General features: G+C 40.4%; 1 long non-coding RNA gene across 1 annotated transcript; it reads left to right on the forward strand.

The window, feature by feature from the left end:
- The first annotated feature begins 2013 nt into the window (after window positions 1–2013).
- Window positions 2014–4946, forward strand: LOC139083892 (uncharacterized). Its single transcript, XR_011540964.1, has 3 exons — window positions 2014–2282; window positions 2492–2715; window positions 3653–4946. It is a non-coding gene; the product is annotated as an uncharacterized lncRNA (long non-coding RNA).
- The last annotated feature ends 16087 nt before the right edge of the window (window positions 4947–21033 follow it).

Genomic DNA, 21033 nt, shown 5'->3' on the forward strand with positions numbered 1-21033 from the left:
TCTTGAGAGCTGCTGAATTTGGAGGTGAGAGATAGCAGGGAAGCCAACAAAAGAGACTGTGAAGGCCAGTGAAACAGGAGGAGCACAGACGAGGGTGGCTCTGAGAATCCAAAGGAAGAAAGGGTTTCAAAAGGATGCAGCAGCTACTGTTGCTGGGAGGTAAAGATAAAGACAGATAACCTGTGGGTCTGGGAAGATGGAGGTGGAAGGAGCTGGTAACTTGTCAATGGCAGCTTCAGGGGAACGTTAGGAAACTTATTAAGAGTTGCCTGAAAAAAGAATGGGAGGCAAAGAGTGACATCTGTTGCCAATAGTATAGCAGATAAGATAGGCCAATAAAAACTGAAATATTGTATACGCTATTTGTAAGAGACTTTTTCTTTAGTGCATCACAGAGCAGGCAGCAGAGAGAAGAAGCTACAAAAGTTAAAAACAAAGTAAAAAGGGAAAGCTCATAATTACAGAGGAAAGCAATCTAATAAAAGAAAAAGGAATTCTAGAAAAAGAAAATACATAATTTGGCAGCAACTATAACAGTTATATAATTTTTTCAAGCAAGAATTACCAATGGATGCTAAAACTAATGGATGAGAATGTGATGGTTTGATATCAACATGGTCTTGAAATATCTCTACAAAATATACTTATTAATTACAAAGGAAAAATATAATAACTTTACATAGAGAAATTTGGCAGATGCCATCATAGCGATCAAAGTTACCGTGCTTAGGAATAGGACAGTAGATACTACGTGCCTCTGCATATGATACACGGAAAAGGACACAACTTCATCTCTGCAATATGGCTGCCAAAAATGAACAACCTGGATCTAATTATAAGGAAACAAGAGGCAAACCCAAATTGGGGAACATTCTACGAAATAACGGGCCTGTAATCACCTTAAAAATATTGTCATGGGGGCCGGCCCAGTGGCACAGCGGTTAAGTTCCCACATTCTGTTTTGGCTGCCCAGGGTTCACCGGTTCGGATCCCAGGTGTGGACATGGCACCGCTTGGCAAGCCATGCTGTAGTAGGCGTCCCCCATATAAAGTAGAGGAAGATGGACACAGATGTTAGCTCAGGGCCAGTCTTCCTCAGCAAAAAGAGGAGGATCGGCAGCAGATGTTAGCTCAGGGCTGATCTTCCTCAAAAAAAAAAAAGAAATATTGTCATGAAAAACAAAGAAAGCCTGAGAAACTGTTGCAGACTAAAGGAGACTAAAAAAACATGACAACTAAGTGCAATATATGCTCTGAATTGCATCCTGGAACAGGAAAAAACATTTTTACATATATCAAGGACATTAGTGGGACAGTTGGTCACGTTGGAATAAAATCTGTAGATTAGGTAATAATATTATATAAATGTTAATTTCCTGATTTTGATGATTGTACTGTGGATTTATAAAGGTATATCCTTGCTTTTAGGAAATATACACAGAGTAAAGGAGAAATGTATCTGCAACTTATTCTCACACAGTACAGAAAAAGAAAAAATATGTATACATATGATTAAAATGTTAACATATGCGGAAACTGCATAGCAGGTGTATGAGAATTCTTGTTATATTTTTGCAACTTTTCTGCAAATTTAAAATAATAAAACAAGATAATAGTCAAAAAAACAAACAGGCCAGTCATTTGGCTCCAGGTCTGCCCTGTGACGAAAGGGGGTGACCCATATAGGAACTGGGTGGGCTGCAGAGACACAGTCAAGGAGTTGGTGACCAGGCCAGGGTTGTTCAGAGCTTCACGCTTAGGTAGGGTGGTTGAGGAAGAAGCCTAACGGGGTCCAAGTGCGGGTAACTATGAGTGTAACTGGCTGTGTGAGTTTGTACTGGGTTGAATAGTATCCTCCAAAGTTTATATCTGGGACCTGTGACTCTGACCTTATTTGGAAATAGGATCTTTGAAGATATAATTAGCTCAGATGAGGTCAAACTGAATAGGTTGAGCCCAGCCCGATGACTTGTGTTCTTAAAAGAAGAGAAAACAAAGACTCAGATACACAAGGGGAGGACATATGAAGGCAGAGGCAGAAATGGAGTATGATGCATCTACAAGCCAAGGAAAACCAAAGATTGCCAGCAACCACCAAAAGCTTGAAGAGGAGAAGGATGGTTGCCTAGAGCCTTCAGCCGGAGCATGCCCTGCCAGCACCTTCATTTCGGACACCTGGCCTTCAGAACTGAGAGAGAGTCAATTTCTATTGTTTTAAGCTCCCTAGTTTATGGTGCTTTGTTATGACAGCCATAGGAAACTAAGACAACATCATAAAGCGGGTGAGACTCTATGCAGATGAAATCCTAGGGGGGTGGGCAGGGTATCTGAATGTGAATGGCTGGGATTATGAGCATTTATGAGATAGCAACAGTTTGGGGGGCATTTAAACAATAATTTTTTTTAAGATTGGCACTTGAGCTAACAACTGTTGCCAATCTTTTTTCTTCTTCTTCTTCTTTCTTCTCTTCTTCTCTCCAAATCCCCCCAGTACGTGGTTGTATACACTACATGCAAGTCCTTCTGGTTCTGCTATGTGGGATGCCGCCTCAGCCTGGCTTGATAAGCGATACCATGTCCGTGCCCAGGATCCGAACGGAGGAAACCCTGGGCTACCAAAGTGGAGCATGCAAACTCAACCACTCGGCCACAGGGCCGGCACCAGTTTGGCTTTTTTTTAAAGATTTGAAAGGAAAAGCCTAAGGAATTGAGCAGGTAATTATTTTAAAATGTGATTTTTATATAAAATCAGACACACTTATTGTGGAGTGGAAAATAAAATCAGCTTTTAAAAAAAAAATGTAGATAAGATGACTGCAGAAGAACTTGCTGTTATGGTGTATCTGCTTTTGATTGTGTCCCAGACTCCTAGAAATCTTGAGTCACAAAACTGGATATCATCTTCAGTTCAAACACTTAGAGTAACGGATGTTGGAGAAAGGACCGTAGAGGAGGTGATGTGCAGGAGAAGCCTGGACAGTTAATAAGCAGAGGGAAAAGCAGCATGAAGATTGAATTAAGTTACATCTTTCTCCATGAAATACAGTCAAGGAAAAAGACAGGATGTGTGTGAAATGGAAAAGTACTTTCCACCAAACGTTGTTACTTCAAGAAAACACCTTTATGAATGTGACTTAGTTTGAAAGATTTGGACCCTATTTTAGATTTCAGTATGAGGGAAGCTGTGGAGGCAAGAATTATCATGAATGTAATGAGTATGCTATGGTTCATCCTATTTGTAGTAATCTCATTTAAGGGTAATTGTCGTGAGAAAAGTCTTCTCAGAAATATAATGTCAACAGATACCCGAGAATTAATATGAAAGAGGAACTATAGCATGTAAGGAATGTTGGAAAGCCTCCAGCCAAATCAGATCTCCTTAAGCATAAAAAAGGTCATACTGGAGAAAAAGTCATGCAGATAATAAATGTGGAAAACCTTTAGCCTGACACAATGCCTAAGAGATCACGAGAAAACCCGTCATGGAGAGTGTGCATTCATGCATGTGCTGCTGTAGTCAAGTGTTTTTTTTTTCAAGTGTTCTCTTGACTCTTCCCTCGCCCTACGTTTAAGAAGCCATATAGGAAGAAAACTGTGTAACAGTGGAAAAGCCTTCAGCTGTAACAGAAAAAACTTATTCTCGTTGTTCTAGGGAGAAACCTTATGAATGTGGGAAAGCTTCTATTCAAATATCAAGACTGGTAGACACCAAAGAAGACATGCTGAAGAGAAACCGTTCATGCGGAAGGAAAGTGAGAAAGCCTTCAGGAGCAAATCAAATCTCACAGAGCATGAGGAAATTCATACTGGAAAGAAACCCCTGAATGTAATCAGTGTGTAAGTGTCTTCAGCTAGAACCTCCTTAAAGATCAAAACATTCATCCTGGAAAGAAACTCTATAAATGCAAAGAACGTGGACAATCTTCAGCTTAAAGGACAACCTTATTATTCATCAAATAATCCATACAAGAGAGAAATCTTGTGAATGTCGTAGGTGTGAGAAAGCTTTTATTCAGAAATCAAGCCTCGTTAGACACTAAAGAAGTCATCCTGGAGATAAACCCTATGCCTGTAAGGAAGGTGGGAAAGCATTCAGTGGCAAATGAAAATTCCCGTTTGAGAGATGCCCTATAAATACAGTCATGCGTGGCTTAATGACAGGAACGTGTTCTGAGAAATGCATCTTTAGGCGATTTCATCATGTGTGAGCATCATACGGTGCACTTACACACACCTAGCTGGTGTAGCCTACTACACACCTAGGCTGTATGGTACTAATCTCACGGGACCACTGTTATATATGTGGTCTGTTGACCTAAATGTTGTTATGCAGCGCATGACTGTACAATGAATGTGCAAAAATCTTCAGGCAGAAACTATACTTCATTAAATATTATAACCTTCAGACAGGAGAGACACCCTATATATGTACTAAGGGTGGAAAAACCTTCTCTCAAATTACGCTGCTTATTGTACATGTAAGAACCTCTACAGGTAACATGAACGTAAAATGTATGGAAAGCCTGCTCTCGGTTTCAAACAATGCTCCGGAGTACTATGCAGCAATAAAAAGAAATGACCTATTAGCACGTGCAACAATGTAAATTAGTATCAGAATAGTTATGCTGAGTAAAATAAGCCAGACCAAAAAAAGGTATATACTTCATGATTCCATTTATATAAAATTCTAGAAAATGCCAACTAATCTGTAGAGGTAGGAAGCAGATCAGTGATAGTGTGGGGCGGGGGAAGGGGAAGGGATTACAAAGGTTCAAAAGGAAATTTCTGAAGATGATGACTATGTTCCTTTTCTTGATTGTGGTGATGGAGTTATGGATGTGTACATATTTTGAATCTTGTTAAGCTGCCCACCTTAAACATGTGCAGTTTAATGTGTGTCAGTTATAGCTCAATAAAGCTGCTAAGATTGTTTTTGGAACTTCTAACCATTATAAGTCAAGAAAATTTTTTAACTGGTTAAGAATTTGAAAAGGAGAATTTAATCTCTATTTATTTATAATGTGGTTAGGATTTACCAAAGTCTCAAAGGATTTTTATTTTATTTTATTTGTTTATTTTAAGGTTTTATTTTTCCTTTTTCTCCCCAAAGCCCCCTGGTACAAAGTTGTGTATTTTTAGTTGTGGGTCCTTCCAGTTATGACATATGGGATGCTGCTTCAGCATGGCCTGATGAGTGGTGCCCTGTCCTCGCCCAGGATCCAAACCGGCAAAACCCTGGGCCACCGAAGTGGAGCATGCAAACTTGACCACTCAGCCATGGGGCTAGCCCCTCAAAGGTTTTTTAGGTAAACATAATATAAACAAAAATACTGAAAGACTTAAATAGAACAATAAAACAATAAAAATCTCCTAAAACAATCTGGGATACTATATATACCGTCTCTTCTAGGGACACTGGTGACCTTCTCCACCAAGACTTGAAAAACCAAGAAGCTGTAATGGAGAAAAAGCTAGGGGCTAGCCCAGTGGCGTAGTGGTTAAGTTTGCATGCTTCATTTCAGTGTCCTGGAGGTCACAGGTTCAGATCTTGGACACAGACCTACACACCACTCATCGAGCCAGACTGTGGAGGCATCTCACATACAAAACAGAGGAAGATTGGCACAGATGTTAGCTCAGGGCTGATCTTCCTCACCAAAAAAAAGAAGAAAAACTATAATGGAGACAATAGACATGTTTTAATTACATGTAAATAAAAACCTTGGCTATATATACTATAAACAAAGCCAATAAACAACACATCAGAATTTTTGCTATACAAAGAGCAATTACGGAGTAATTTCTTAGAAATTTATAAGAAGCAAACAACCCAAAGGTAAAACAGACAAAGGGTATTAAGAAAACTTCAGGGAGAGGTAGCCCTGATGGCCTATAGGTTAAAGGTCAGCCTGCTCCACTTTGGTGGCCCAGGGTCAGTTCCCAGTCATGGAACCACACCACTCGTCTGTCAGTAGCCATGCTGTGGCGGTGGCTCACATAGAAGAACTAGAAGGACTTATAACTAGGATATACAACTATGCACTGGGGCTTTGGAGAGAAAAAAAGAAGAGAGAGGAAGATTGGCAACAGATGTTAGCTCAGAGTGAATCTTTCCCAGCCAAAAGAAAAGAAAACTTCAGGGAAGGGCAAATCCAAATGCCCAAAACCATATTACAAGATACACAAACGTTAAGCATCAGGGAAATGGAAATTAAAATAATTATTAGATATTACTTTATATTCATCAGAAAAAAATTTAAAAGAACAGTAGCACCTACTGTTAGAGCACTTTCTTATGATGTTAGTGGCTTTATGAATCATTCCAGTCTTTTTGGAAAGCAAGGTAGTAACATCCATTAAAATTAAATATGTATATAAGTAGATACATATTATAGGTAATACCTGTATAATTGTTTAATTCAGCAGTCCCCATTCTGAGATTCTTTCCAGAAGAAAGAAAAGCACCAATATAAGGTGTTTAATGTAGTATTTTTCATAAAGTCATAAAACTGGAAGCAATCAAAACATAATGGTACATCTACACATAGAACAGTATGAAGCAATTAAAGAGAATGAACGATAAATTTATCAGTGGGCTTGGAGGGATTTCCAAGAAATATTGTTGAATTAAAAAGCCAACATGAAGAAATTGTGTTGTGCCAGGAATCAACTAGAGAAACAGAACCAGTGGGAACATCTCTTAAGGGATTTATGGCAGGAATTGGCTTACAGGATTGTGGGGGCCGCTAAGCAAGTCCACAGGGCAGGCTGTCGGAAGGGCAGGCTGGAACTCTCTGGAACAGGGGGAAGCTTCAGTCTCGGAGAATTTCTTCTTTTTCCTGGAAGTCCCAGTTCTGCTCTTAAGGTCTTTCAACTGATTGGATGAGGCCCACCCAGATCATCTAGGATATTCCTTAAAGTCACTGATTATGGCTTTTTTTGTTTTTTTTTAAGGATTGGCACCTGCGCTAACAACTCTTGCCAATCTTTTTTTTTTTTTTTACTGCTTTATCTCCCCAAACCCCCCCCACCCCCCACCCCCCCCCCCCCACACACACACAGTTGTATATCTTAGTTGCAGGTCCTTCTAGTTGTAGGATGTGAGATGCCGCCTCAACGTGGCCTGACGAGCGGTGCCATGTCCGTGCCCAGGATCCGAACCCTGGGCCGCCGCAGCAGAGCACGCGAACTTAACCACTCAGCCACGGAGCCGGCCCCTGATTATGGCTTTTAATAACATCTATAAAATACCTTCTTAGCAACGCCTAGATTAGTGTTGATGGAGTAACCAAGTTGACACATATAACTGACCATCACATGTGTAATATTTCATTTTGAAAAATATATAATGAGAAAACCCTAGTATATTTATGTTTGTACTTTATATGTATATGAAAATATCTGTACATTTGTGAATATATGCTTAACACATACGTGTTGTGCATATGGTTGAGCAAGGAGAAAAACTATTTAATAGTTATCTCGGTATGTGGGTTAGGGTGAGGCAGGTGAAGGGCAGGAGAAGAGGAGGAGAGTGCCAAGCAAAAAAAGAAAAAAAAGGGGCTGGCCCGGTGGCCGAGTGGTTAAGTTCGCGTGCTCCGCTGCAGGTGGCCCGGTGTTTCGTTGGTTCGAATCCTGGGCGCGGACATGGCACTGCTCATCAGACCACGCTGAGGCAGCGTCCCACATGCCACAACTAGAAGGATCCACAACGAAGAATATACAACTATGTACTGGGGGGCTTTGGGGAGAAAAAGGAAAAAATAAAATCTTTAAAAAAAAAAAAGAAAAGACTGCAATATAAAAAAATCATAAAATCCAGGATATATCATATCATCATATTTATAGATTTATATAAAATAATCTATGTGCATATATATGAAGACATTTAAAAACTAAAATACATAAATATTTAGCAAGTATTCAATAGATAAAAGAGTGCTCATTGCTTGTTAATTTTCTAATATATCATAATCAAGGAGAAGTGGAATTGTTCTTCTTAAATATCTCTTTTAAAACATGAACAGGGGCCAGCCCAGTGGCACAGCGGTTAAGTGTGCACGTTCTGCTTCGGTGCTCTGGGGTTCACTGGTTCAGATCCTGGGTGCGGACCTATGCACTGCTGGTCAAGCCATGCTGTGGTAGGCACCCCACATATAATGTAGAGGAAGATGGGCATGGATGTTGGCTCAGGGCCAGTCTTCCTCAGCAAAAAGAGGAGGATTGGCAGCAGATGTTAGCTCAGAGCTAATCTTCCTCAAAAAATAAAATAAAATAAAAGGAAATCTCTTAGTGATAATAAAAATATTACATGCATTTTAAAAAAAAAACACGAACACTATCTGTATTAATTTCCTAGGAACAAATTACCATAAACTGAATGGCTTAAAACGATAGACAACTATTCTTTTACAGTTCTGGAGGCTAGAAGTCCAAAACCAAGGTATTGGCAAGGTCATGCTCCCTCTGAAGGCTCTGGGGTGAATCCTTCCTTGCCTCTTCCAGCTTCTGGTGGTGGCTGGCAATCCTTGGCATTCCTGGGCTTGTTATTACTCCAGTTTCTGCCTCCATCTTGACATGGCTGTCTTCCTTCTGTGTGCATGTGTGTGTCCCCAAGTCTCCCTCTCCTTTTAAGGACAACAATCATTGGCTTTAGGACCCACTCTAATCCCGTGTGACCTCACCTTAACTTGATTACGTCTGCAAAGACCTTATGCCCAAGTAACATCACATCCACAAGTTCCAAAGGTTAGGACTTTAACGTATCTTTTTGGGGAACATAATTCAACCCACTACGGTATCCAACTTGTAATAATCAACTGAAGCATTTCTATTAAAAGGAGATAACGATGTCACGTTTATTGCAATTATTTAACACTGCTCTGGAAGTTCAAACCAAGGAAATAAAATATAAAACAAAAATAAAAGATAATTTTTGGAAAGGAGAAAACAAAGTTAGTGTTATCTGCAGAAATCCAAAGGAGATGTGTTATAATTGAGCCTAGAAGAGTTTGAAATGACGACTAGACATGAAATAATTAAATACGAACTAACAGTTTTCCTAAATAGTAACGATAATCATAGGAAATACCACAGAAAAATACATAGATATGGAGAGGCTATTATGTACTTAGCTTTGTCTTTCAAGAAATGAGATGTGTGCCATGACTCAATTATTCAAAAGGATTTTCTGGAGTCCCAGGCGTCCAGGCTTCTGCTCCAGGCACACTTGACCTGCTTTACCACGTTGCCTGTGGTCTGCTCTCTTGCCAAGGTGACTATTGATCCTCTCTGAACCCCCGCTCTGACAGCAGGGAACACAACTGGGCAATCTAGGATTCCTTTTTTTCTGATCACACCGCTTGGTTCCAAAGTGGTTTGTAGATGGTGGCCCCTGTCTGCTGTCTCCTGTGGGTAAACTCCTGGAGTAGCTGGGTGGCTGGTTGTTATTAGAGAAGGTGACTTTCCAGGCAGAGGCCGAGGGCTCTGTTCAGTGTAGACTGTTTGGCCAAAACTGTGGCCTTTTGCCAACTTTTTCCTCCTGTGTTTGATTTGGCTTCACCTCTAGCTGAGCAGTGATGCGGAAAATGACAGAAGGACATAGTGGATAGAAGATAAAGATAGCTGCAGATTTTAAGCCAGTGGTAGGAAAAGTAGCATTATGGAGTAAAATGGAAAAAACAAAACTTTAGTGGAGTACACTAAGGAGATGTAAATGACCAGTTTTCAAAAAGATAGCTGCCAGAAAACATTAAAATACTTTCTAAGAATTTTTACCAATGAAACCTTCAGAGTACCTTTTTTGGTTTACCTTACACTTAATTTTAAAAATCAATGCAGGGCAATTTCCACTTTGCCTTAAACCCCCCTTTCTGTATGGTGCCTACAGCCTGCTGAGTCTTTCACACGCGTGGCCCGTGTGATCTAAGTGAGACTGCAAATCTATGGGCTGACCAGACAGTAAACTGGGGTCAGTCTTATTCTGATGGGAGAAAGGAAATGGGAGATTTTTTTTAGAAAACAAAACCCTAAGCCAAATATAGCAAAGATTAAGACCCACAGAAACATTGCACTGAATATTTATGAGTAATCCATGAACAATCCTCAGAAGTAGATATTGCTGATGCAAATCAGATGAAAAAAATTTGGATGGATTTTCTAGCACACGTGGCAATAAAGAAGAGTAAAACACTGTGATGTTGTTAACAAGGCCATGGATGCATGATTTCAAAGATGGAGAGGACACTAAGTGCCATCAGTTAGAGAAACAATCTTCTGTTAGTGAGGACTACATTTCTCTGATTATTAAAAGTAGGAGAGAGTAAGAAATGAGGGGAAAACCACGTTGTACTTTGTCGACTTCCATGGTGCTTCGTGTTTGGATTTTTAACTGCCTGAGCTTTTTGCTCTTTCTCAGGAAACATTAACGAGAGACAAGTCCTGCATAGATTTCAATTTACGTAAGACCTTTTCTCCTCCTTAACAGTGTTTTTTATTTACTCTACTCCTGTGGTCCTGGAATGTAAATGTGCTCTTAACTTCTCTTCCTTATCGTATTAAAATAACAGAGAGCTTGAGAATTAAGCAGGATTCTTTCCCCCCCCCCCCCCGAAAGGATTCTTTTCAAATTCCAGCAAGGCATCACATTTCTTTTCATTTTAGTCAAGACAAAATCAAAATTAAGTTTAAATTTTGTTATTTCATCTCCAGGAAGAAACATTAATCACTAATACCTACAAATGCCGCCATTGCTGGTGACAAGATTTCTGGAAAAAAAAGGCTTTTTAGTTTTGTTTATTTCTTCACACAAAAGTTACATCCACACCAAACATCTCAACTATTCAGGTTGTATTCATGCCCTAGTTGTTCAGTCCATTAATATGTGAATTGTTGAAAAGTCTTCTTCCAGGTTAGAGAAGAAAAGTAAGACCTGGCTTTTAACCTTGAGACTGTGACACCTTCTACAACTTTTATGCAAAGTACTGTGTTCAGATTCACTTGTGTGTTTCATTCGAGGGCAGATTCAATAGTTTCCAGCATGTTCCAAGGAGTCCAACATCACTTTGTAGGGGTAGAAAATTTTTTCCTCTACCCTTCTAGGTTGCTTGGCTGGTCTGATAGTCAAATTGACTTAAGACAAATTAACAGGAGAAAAACAAATTTAATTTTGTGTGTGTGGGAGCCCCAAAGATATGAGACTCAAGGGCAAGTTGGGCGGTTGAGGCTTATATGCCACCCTGAGGTAAGGATCGGGATGGGGCCTGGGCTTCAGAGGGGAGGAGGACGATTCACACACAGTAAGAAGAGCAGATGTCTGGTAACTGGATGCTTGCCCTGCCGCACAGGCAGGTCTCTCAGATGAAAAGCTATCCCTGGTAATAGCCTTCTTTCTGGGCCAGGCTCCCTATCTAAACTTTGTTCAGGTAGTTAAGGGAGAGGTGAAATTTTCCTTGCGTCTGCTGGGTCTTGATTGCCTTCAGCCTAAAATGACCCATATGCCAAAGGGGCACATTTTGGGGTCGTGTATTCTGCTCCCCCTCACCACAAAGACTAGGAATCATTGCCTTATAATAATTACTGAAAACCAAGGGACTTTTATGTTGAATTCCATAGACTTTCTTAATTGGCTACATCGGTGCTTCTCAAATTTTAATTCGCATTGGAATGAAGTAGGGATCCTATTTAAAATGCAGGTTATGATTCAGAAGTTCTGGAGTGGGGTTCTACATTTCCACAAATTCCAAGGGGACATTTGGTTCATGGACCACAGTCTGAGTAATAGCAAAAAATATGACGCACCTAAAGAGGGCCCTATGTAGAGTTCAGAAAATTTCACCCATTAAGAAGATTCTAATACTGTGTTTGTCAATATACCCTCATGTCCAACAAAGACAGGAGAGTAAACACTTACCAACATTGACTTTTGCCATATTTGGAATAAAGGGTGCATTCATGTGGTGAAAAGTTATACCATTCCCCAGTACTGAGAGGTCTGAAGCTGATTTTTGCAGATGTCATACATCATGAAAACTCTCTGACTGAATTCTCTATTTTTGTGTTTCTTCCACCCCCCTACCCGACCCCGAGACCATAGAATTGGTTCCATAGAAAGAGTTTAATAAGATGCTGTCTGTTCTTCAAGTGCAGACATAGATATAAATTGAAGATGCTCCTGGCCACTAAAAAGAAGAAAATTATCATCATTTCACTATCTTCAAGACTGTGAAATATTGCCCTCGCTTTTTCATCCCCAGGCATACAAAGCCTTGTTATAAACAGGTTAAGAAATAGGCAAACAATACATTTTATTATTCCAATAGGGACAGGATCATCTCTTTCTTATACATTCACCTTGTTTTTCTTCTCATCTGCTTATTATGACTGATTTACCCAAGATTATCAATGCCTATCTGGGAGTTTTGCCAACATCTGAAACTTAACACAGAAAGTTAAACTTTGTTATTATTAATATGTGATTTGGATTAAGGCTGCCCCAGCTAGAGAAGCCCAAGGTGACCTGGCCTACATGCCAAACTATAGGACCCAGTGGACTTTTTTTATGGTATGAATTAGGACTGCCCCAGGGAGAGAAGTCCAGGGCATCCTCACCTGCATGCTGATCTATATGGCCAGATTCGTATCTAAAGTTATATGACCGCACAATAACCAGACCCCATCTGCACTGAAATCATTTAATGACTTTTTACATCATCTTTTCTTTTTTCCAGTAAAAATAAGTCACATACCCATGCCTTATAAAATTAGCCCTAACCCTCAACTCAGGGCAGCAGGAGCTCTGACTGCCCATGGGTCCTGTCCCCATGCGGCAGCAGCAGGAGCTCTGACCGCCCGTGGGTCCTGTCCCCACGCACCAGCTCTGCCTGCCCATGGGCCCTGTCCCCATGCCAGCGGGGGCAGCAGAAGCGGCGGCAGCAGAAGCTCTGACTGCCCATGGGTCCTGTCCCTATGCTATTCCACACTATTCTCTAAATAAAAGAGCACTACTGCCAGATCTTGAGAGTCTAAGAAATCTTTCTTTCGACTCCTCGGCTCACCAATCCCGCATCAATATGTATCTTCCACGACCCAAACAACCTTGTGATCAAAACCTTAAGACTGGGGCGGCCCCGTGGCCAAGTGGTTAAGTTCACACACTCCGCTTCGGTGGCCCAGGGTTTGACTGGTTCAGATCCTGGCCATGGACATGGGACCACTCATCAGGCCATGCTGAGGCGAAGTCCCACATGCCACAACCAGCAGGACCTACAACTAGAATATACAACTATGTATGGAGGCGGGGCGGTGCTTTGGGGAGAAGAAGAAAAAAAAAGGAAGATTGGCAACAGGTGTTAGCTCAGGACCAATCTTTAAGAAAAAAATTATTTTTAAATAATAAAGTTATCCAGGATTTAAAGGGGAAAGAAAATAAAGAACTACATCAGTTTTCTTCCCTCCAACCCTAACCAGAAACTGCAGCCTCTTCTCTGAGATCTGAGGGGCAAAGACAGCAGCAAAGAGAAGAGCAGCTAGCAAAGAAGGGGAAGAGAGCATAAGTGTGTTCTCATGTTGTTTATACCCCTTCTTAAGTGGAGAGTAGGGCCAGAGCCATTTTTTTAAATTGAGTTCATAATAGTTTGCAACATTGGTGAAATTCAATTGTACATTATTGCTTGTCCATCACCATATAAGTGGGGCCAGAGCCATTTTTAAAACAGTGCCATGTAGTGTAAACAGTTAAGAACATGGGCTCTGCTCTCAGACCTCCTTCTGCTGTTTCTTAGCTTCTTATGCCTTATGTCCCTCATCCATAAAATGAGGATAATGTTGTGGGTTGTCTACCAAAATGTCCATTCCTCCTTTTATTAACAAAATTTTATTTGGTGATCTCATAGTCTCCCTTGAAACTAAAGGTGACCATGAGACATGGTTCTGACTTCCATCCTGCTGGAGGTCCTCGAGAAGAGATAGCCATTGGCCTCTTTCTGGCAGGCAGGTGCAGTGTCTGAAGTATCAGTGATATTATGGCCATGAAAATGAAAGACACATGCTAAGAACAGTGAAGAATAGATGAGAAGGAGGCTGGATTCCTTTTTTTTTTTTAATTGAGGTCATAGTAGTTTATAACATTGTGAAATTTCAGTTGTACATTATTATTTGTCAGTCACCGTATATACGTGCCCTTTTACCCCTTATGTCCACCCTCCAACCCCTTCCCCTCTGGTAACCGCTGATCTGTTCTCTTTGTCCATGTGTTTGTTTATTTTCCACGTATGAGTGAAATCATGCGGTATTTGTCTTTCTCTGTCTGAGCCTGGATTCTTAGTGACCTCATTTAGTCACACATAAAACTGGACTGGGCTCCTTATTGAATGGAAGAAGAAAGAAAAGAAACCTGACTTCTTCAAATTCTTATAATAGGGTTTTCTACTACATATAATGCAATTCTAGCTGATACACTATTTCACAGTTATTGAGAGTATTATTAAGTGTAATAATGAGTGTAATTATTAAGCGTGATAATTAAGTGTAGTAATGTTAGCACAGAGTCTAACACTAGTCAGCATGCAATAAATGTTAGTAGTTGTTATTGTGAATATCATCATTATTGTTATTCTCCATGGCTCCTTCATTCTTCCCCATCTGAAGCACAAGCTTTTGTATTCTACTCTATTTCCACATCTGTCTGTCAAATCAAGGCACTCATTACGTTACATCTGGATTATATCAACCCACCAACTGTTTTAGCTGTACCTTGAAAGATGAATTGTTTTAGGTAGTTAAAGAGATGGGACAAGGGTCTTATTGGTGAGGGAGAAAATGGTGTCCACCCGGGTGCAGAGCTAGAAAGCAGAGCCTAGCAGAAACTCCAAGCTTTTCTGGAGGGTTAGTGGGACATAAGGTAGAAAGATAGGTTGGAGCCGGCTTGTCAAGGGTTTTCTTTGACTGCCAAAGGAGCAGGCCAAGGAATTTGGGGTCTATTTTCCTGTGGAAATTTGAGGGCACTGTTTTTGTTTTGACAACAGGAACTAATACAATTAAAGAAGTCAGAATACTCGATTCTTTTGCTTACTTGGCTGGAATTTAGTTAGCTCAAATATAGCATGAGGAGGTTAAAGCAGACGCTCTCGAAGACCCGTGACCATTTTAAAATCCTAAGGTTCATTGGAAATAATGAAAATATTCTAAAGTCTAAGCTGAGGTTAAGAGCCTCAATTTCAGTATTAACCACGACTTATTCTTCCATTCATTTATTCTTTCTTTCAACAAAGTTAATTTACATTGTACACTTGGCACATGAGGAAACTTACTGGTACCTCAAGTCTCACTGGAAGCCAGCCTCAATTATGCATAGCCATCAGAATAATCTCCTCAGAAACTTCAGGAGTCTGTGGCAGCAACCCTTGGTCCACCCAGCTTTCACATCCCTTTGTCGACTAACTTGGGTACCTGTCAACCTCAGCCCTCCCCAGTCGGCTTTCTCCATCCTTCTACCTCTCACACGTGATGCTAGATTCCAGGCTAAGCAGAACCTTAACTTACAAATCAAACGCGATGTAACAGTGCCAATGGTTTAATGCCTAATAAGTGGACTCTGCTTGTTTTTACATATAGGTTTATTACTTTTCAGTTATAGTACAATGTCAATCATAGAAGAAAATAGACAAAGTATTTTAAACGAATAAGGTAGTAATACCACCACCATTCGAAGGGAAAGGTGTTAACTTTTTGGAATACTCCTTTGTCAGTTTTTTTGGAGGCTTTTGCATAGCTGCAATCATTTTCAATATGTAATTTGTTTGACCTAATGTTATAGCACAAATATTTTCCATGTTATTGTATTGGCTTTATATGCAACTTTTTGATAGTAACACAATATTTTAAATTTATCCTGAAATTTTTAAGACAAAAAGATATAAGAAATAGTAAAATGAAAATCCATGTATCTTCACAGATAGAGCTTAAGAACTAAACTATTGCCAAGGCAATTGATACCTTTTGTGTAATTGTCCTCACTAGCAGCTTCCTGTCTCTCAGTCCATGCATTTCTCTATTCTTTTACCACACACATATGTATCCCTAAGTAATAGGTAGTACGATTTGCACGTCTCCAACTTTACATTATCAGCATCATACACTATATATTCTGTAACTTGCTTATTTTCTTCTCAATATTGTGTTTATGGGAGTCATCCATGTCAATTCATATTTGCCTTATATTTCATCAAATAAATATACAATAATTTCTCTTGCTTTTTCCTACTGTTAAATATTTGGTGGCTTGCAACCACAGATAATGTTTTGACAGATACCTTTCTGTATATCGTATTTATTTCTTTCCTCATGTAGGATTATTCCCTTAGTATAGATCCCAAAAGTAAAATTACGGAAAAGCATGAGCATTTTTAAGATCCTTGACACATATCGCCAAATAGCTTTCCAAAAAGGTTGTCCCAATTTTGTATTGCCACAGGAAATATATTAGTTCCTTGTTTTATCACAAATTCACCAGCCATGGATGATATTACTAATTTTTTCTTTAACTTTGGCTAGTTTGGTCAACAAAATGTGGCATCTTGATTTCTGGTGAAGTTGAAATTGAGTAACTCTTCCACATATATTAATCATGTTACCTCTTTTATAATGTATCTTTAATGACTTTTGCCCATCAACACTGTTGGAGACAGTGTTTTATCTCATCTTACTAGCTTTTTATATAACAATATATTAATTTGTTGTCAAATTTTGCTGCAAATTTTTCTAGTTTTTTTGTACATGGTTTAGTTTTTAAATAATGCCTATATGTATATAATTTTAAAAAATTGATCATTAATTCTATTATAAGTCAACTTGCTTATGTGGGTGGTCATACACAGAATAGGACATTTAGGTGGTAAAATCATTAATATATCATTAAATGTTGACTCCCATGTAGTTTGTAAAGTGTGAGCAATCTTCAATATCCTATAGAGAACTTTCATTTACGTTTTCTTTCTCTTATTTATTTTTATGAAAATAATTAGCAGTTCAACTTTAAATGACCATTAAAGCCTCTCAAATTACATTTCACTAAACTGTCTAATGTTAGGAAAATTAGCATTCTGCTATTTCTTTTTTTTTTTTAAAGAATTTTTTTTTTCTTTTTCTCCCAAAGCCCACCAGTACATAGTTGTGTATTTTTAGCTGTGGGTCCTTCTAGTTGTGGCATGTGGGATGCCGCCTCAGCGTGGCCTGATGAGATGTGCCATGTCTACTCCCAGGATTCGAACTAGCGAAACACTGGGCCACCGAAGCAGAGTGCGAGAACTTAACCACTCGGCCACGGACTGGCCCTCTTACTATTTCTTTATGAGTTTCTTCTACTTTGAGGGGAGGACACTTCTGCAATTTTAAAATAAAGATTTGACCTTTAAAAAACTTAAGGCATTGATCAAATCAGTTGTTCCACTAGGAGGAGAAGAAAAAATAGAGCGCCATTTATTTACCATTCTTATACCTCATCTGTTATGAAGAACGTCATAGGAAATAGTAGAAGTCTCCTTTGAAGCCTTAGAGAATTAACATAGCTCTTAACAGGTCAAAACAACTATCAATCTACCAAGAAGTATTTATTGAACACTACTTTATGTTCCAGTCTGCTACAGGTGCTAGAAATATAAGGAGGATGAATGTGGTCCTTTTACATAGAGCAGAGATGGAAAGAGAATAATGAGAAATCAAGCTGCATGTTGCTAAGTCAGGTTACAAATGGTCTCTTATAACCTGCTAAAGAATACGGACTATCCACAGCAATTGACAGCTTTCAAGTATTTTTTTCTTTTCTTTTGGCCATACCACAAATCCATGGGCATCTTCAAATGCACAGAAATGTATGGCACAACCTTTGCCATATTTGTGACACCATGAATCTAATTAAATAACAAAATGTCATCATTTCTCGTTGAATAAAAAAATGTGTTTTAGAAACATAATTCAGGCGACTGTGTGGAAAATGGACTGCACAGAGGAGACATGAGAGGAGGGTGACCATTGGGAGATTGATTGCAATAGTCCAGGTGACATATGATGAAGGTCTGATGTTATAGGACATCATGTTAAGCACTGCAGGGGACACCAAGCTGAATAAGACGTGGCCCCTGCCGTGAAGGATGAATGAAAGAAAATGCCAAACTCCATGCTTGTTTACCCCAACGTAATGCCCCTGGCGAAAGTGATGTAGAAAGATAGGAATAAGAGAAGTTAGACTTTTATTAAAATCCTGCTGAAGGTAAAGATTAGAGAAAGCAATAATTCTTGCTTGATGGTTTCAATTTGACTATGCTGTCTCCCATGTCTTTGTGTAATCAACTTATACACCCTGCTGTTTGTGTTTTGATCAATCCCACAAAGCAAGGCAACGAGAACAATGCAGTCAGCAGTTGCCTGGACCTGTTAGCGGATATGATTTCAGTAACTAACTACTTGCTGACTCAGAGACAAGAGGAAAGCAGAAATCTCTCCCTGCTCTGTGGCCAGCCAAGCAATTACGAGACTGTCAAAGTCCACCGTGATGGGGACCTCTTTCTATTGCCCAGCTTGCTCATTTGCTGTGTCATCCATTAAGCAGGAGTGAAGCTTCATCCTAAAGTTAAAGAAACAAGTGAGTCATGTAAATCACTTCCGGGGCTGGGTATCCAGGACCAGGTGGCAAAAAGACCAGACCTCCTTCTCTAGCCCAGGGCTCCATTACTCACCTGCTCTCTTGTGTGGCTCCACAGAGTGAGCCAAAAGCAGATCCGCTGAAGCACTCCCCCTTCTCTGCCAGGGAAAACAACCCCCAGCACAGAGCCTAGTCCCACAGTAGAAAAACGATGGCATTTGGAGTCAGATACGGTTACGTACTGACTTTGGCAAGGCTGTGCGACCTCCTAAAGTCAGTTAACCTCTTTCGGCCTCAGGTTTCCCACCTATAACATAGTGGTTATGATATGACCACACATATCGATGCAAAATAATGTATGTACAACACCTGGCGCTCTCACGATCTGCGGGGAGGAATGTAAAGTGGCGCTGCCTCTTTGCAAAACAGCTCAACTTTCTTAAAAAGTTAAATGTAAATTTACCCTACAACTCAGCAGTTCTACTCCTAGGCATCTACCCAAGAGAAATGAAAACATGTCCCCACAAAGACTTCTGTGTGAATGTTCATAGCAGCATTATTCATGCTAAGTGAAAGAAGCCAGACAAAAAAAGATCACGTATTATGTAAGTCCATTCACACGAGGAAAGGCAAGGCCAGAAAAGACACAGCCGTGGGGACTTAGAGGGTTAGAGCTGCCTGGGGCTGGGGGCAGGGAGGGAGAGCGGGGTGGGGGGGGGGGGGGGGGGGGGGGCGGGTCTTTCCCAGGTGCTGGAAATGCTCTAAAATTGGATTGTGGGGATGGATGAATGACTCTGTAAATTCACTAAAGTTATTGAATAAACACATTTTAAGTGGTGGAATTTTATGGTATATAAATTATACGTCAATAAACCTGCTTCAAAAAACCCGTCAGGCATGTAGTAGATACTCAGCGCTGTAACGAATCACTAACGTTTACCAAGCATTTCCTGGTAACCTACTTGAAACACATTACATGCTTAGCTCAGTTTAACTCCTATTTAGGCTCATTTAACCCTTATAAGGCACATGTCTGAGTTTCACAAACTTTGGCCTTTCAAATATAACTTTCACTATTTTTTCTGTATCCATTTAACCATCTGTTACAATTATCAACTGAATATTTTTCTTTAAGCAAAATTACTTTAAAAAAACATGTTTTTACTTAAAAGTAAAACATTATATCACTATGGTCAATGGAAAACCAGTATCATTTGTCAAATAAAATATACTTTAAAAATAAACACAAGGAAATCCAACTGATTTTAGTTTGCAGGCAGAAGTTGTTGTCTAAAGAAAGCATGCTCTCTCTACTTGAAAAGGAGACTGAATTGTTAGAGAGGTGACTTAGACATGCCAGCACCAAGGGAGAATGTCCTGTGAGCAGAACTGGCGCCTGGGATCCTAGGCTGAGAACAAAGAAGGGTTTTTTTCCCCCGGCATCTATACAGAGTTGAAAACAACTGAGGCTGGATAACTTCTTAGGGCTTCTCAGGGGGCAGAGGCACTCCTGTCCTTTATCACTATGCCCCTGTAAGTGCATCAAAGCAGATACCCGGGGAGAGAGGGGGGAGAGGGGCTGGGGACTCCCCAGGCCTGGTCAGATGTGAGGTGTGTGACTCAGCTGATGAGGAGTGCTACCTCCCCCCAGGCAGTGGGGGGCCTAAGAGAATTACCCACCGAGAGCAGGGCACAGTAAGAAGGAGATGGCATCTCCCCACCTCCCTGGAGGTTGGAATCAGTCTCCCTGCCTGGAGCTGCTACCCAACATGTGTAGAGACAGAGACCTCGCAGGAGCCTGGGTGTGCCCCTGGCAGTTTGGATGAGGACGTGACCCTAGTCTCGATCCCTGGGAATGGATGCTGAGGGACAGTTGAAGCAGTCAGGCCAGAGTGACCCTCCGATGTAAGGGAACTACGCAGGGCCCACCGCAGGACTCCCCTCACACTAATGAGAGAATCAAAACTCGGATGCCCAGAACAAGGGGCATCAGTGATCAATCAGTTTTTAGCCAGAGCGGAAATGCAGCCAAGAGAGAGCTGGACATCATTTAAGGAGGAGACATTTCTCCCCTCTCCCTTCTTTCCCAAAATAATGAGAAAAAGAGATTCAAGTGAGCATCGCGGAAGGGAAAAATAAAACATTCATGTTTGTACTCCACTTGACTCAGACTGTTCCATAAACTGGATAAAAATTAAAACAACTTAAAAAGATCTCACCTTCACACTCTGCCATTCAACTAATATCTACACTGTAAGGTCTACAATTATCTTTGGCATCTGCTGCAGTTTGGGAAACACCATGCTGGGAGCTGAAGGGCTGCCTTCAGCCACGGCCTCCAACCCTGGGGCTGTCAACCGGGCACCGAACCCCGGTGGAATGACCTCAAGGCTGCT

The sequence above is a fragment of the Equus przewalskii genome, chromosome 6 (assembly GCF_037783145.1).
Source record: "Equus przewalskii isolate Varuska chromosome 6, EquPr2, whole genome shotgun sequence".
Classification (NCBI taxonomy): domain Eukaryota; kingdom Metazoa; phylum Chordata; class Mammalia; order Perissodactyla; family Equidae; genus Equus; species Equus przewalskii.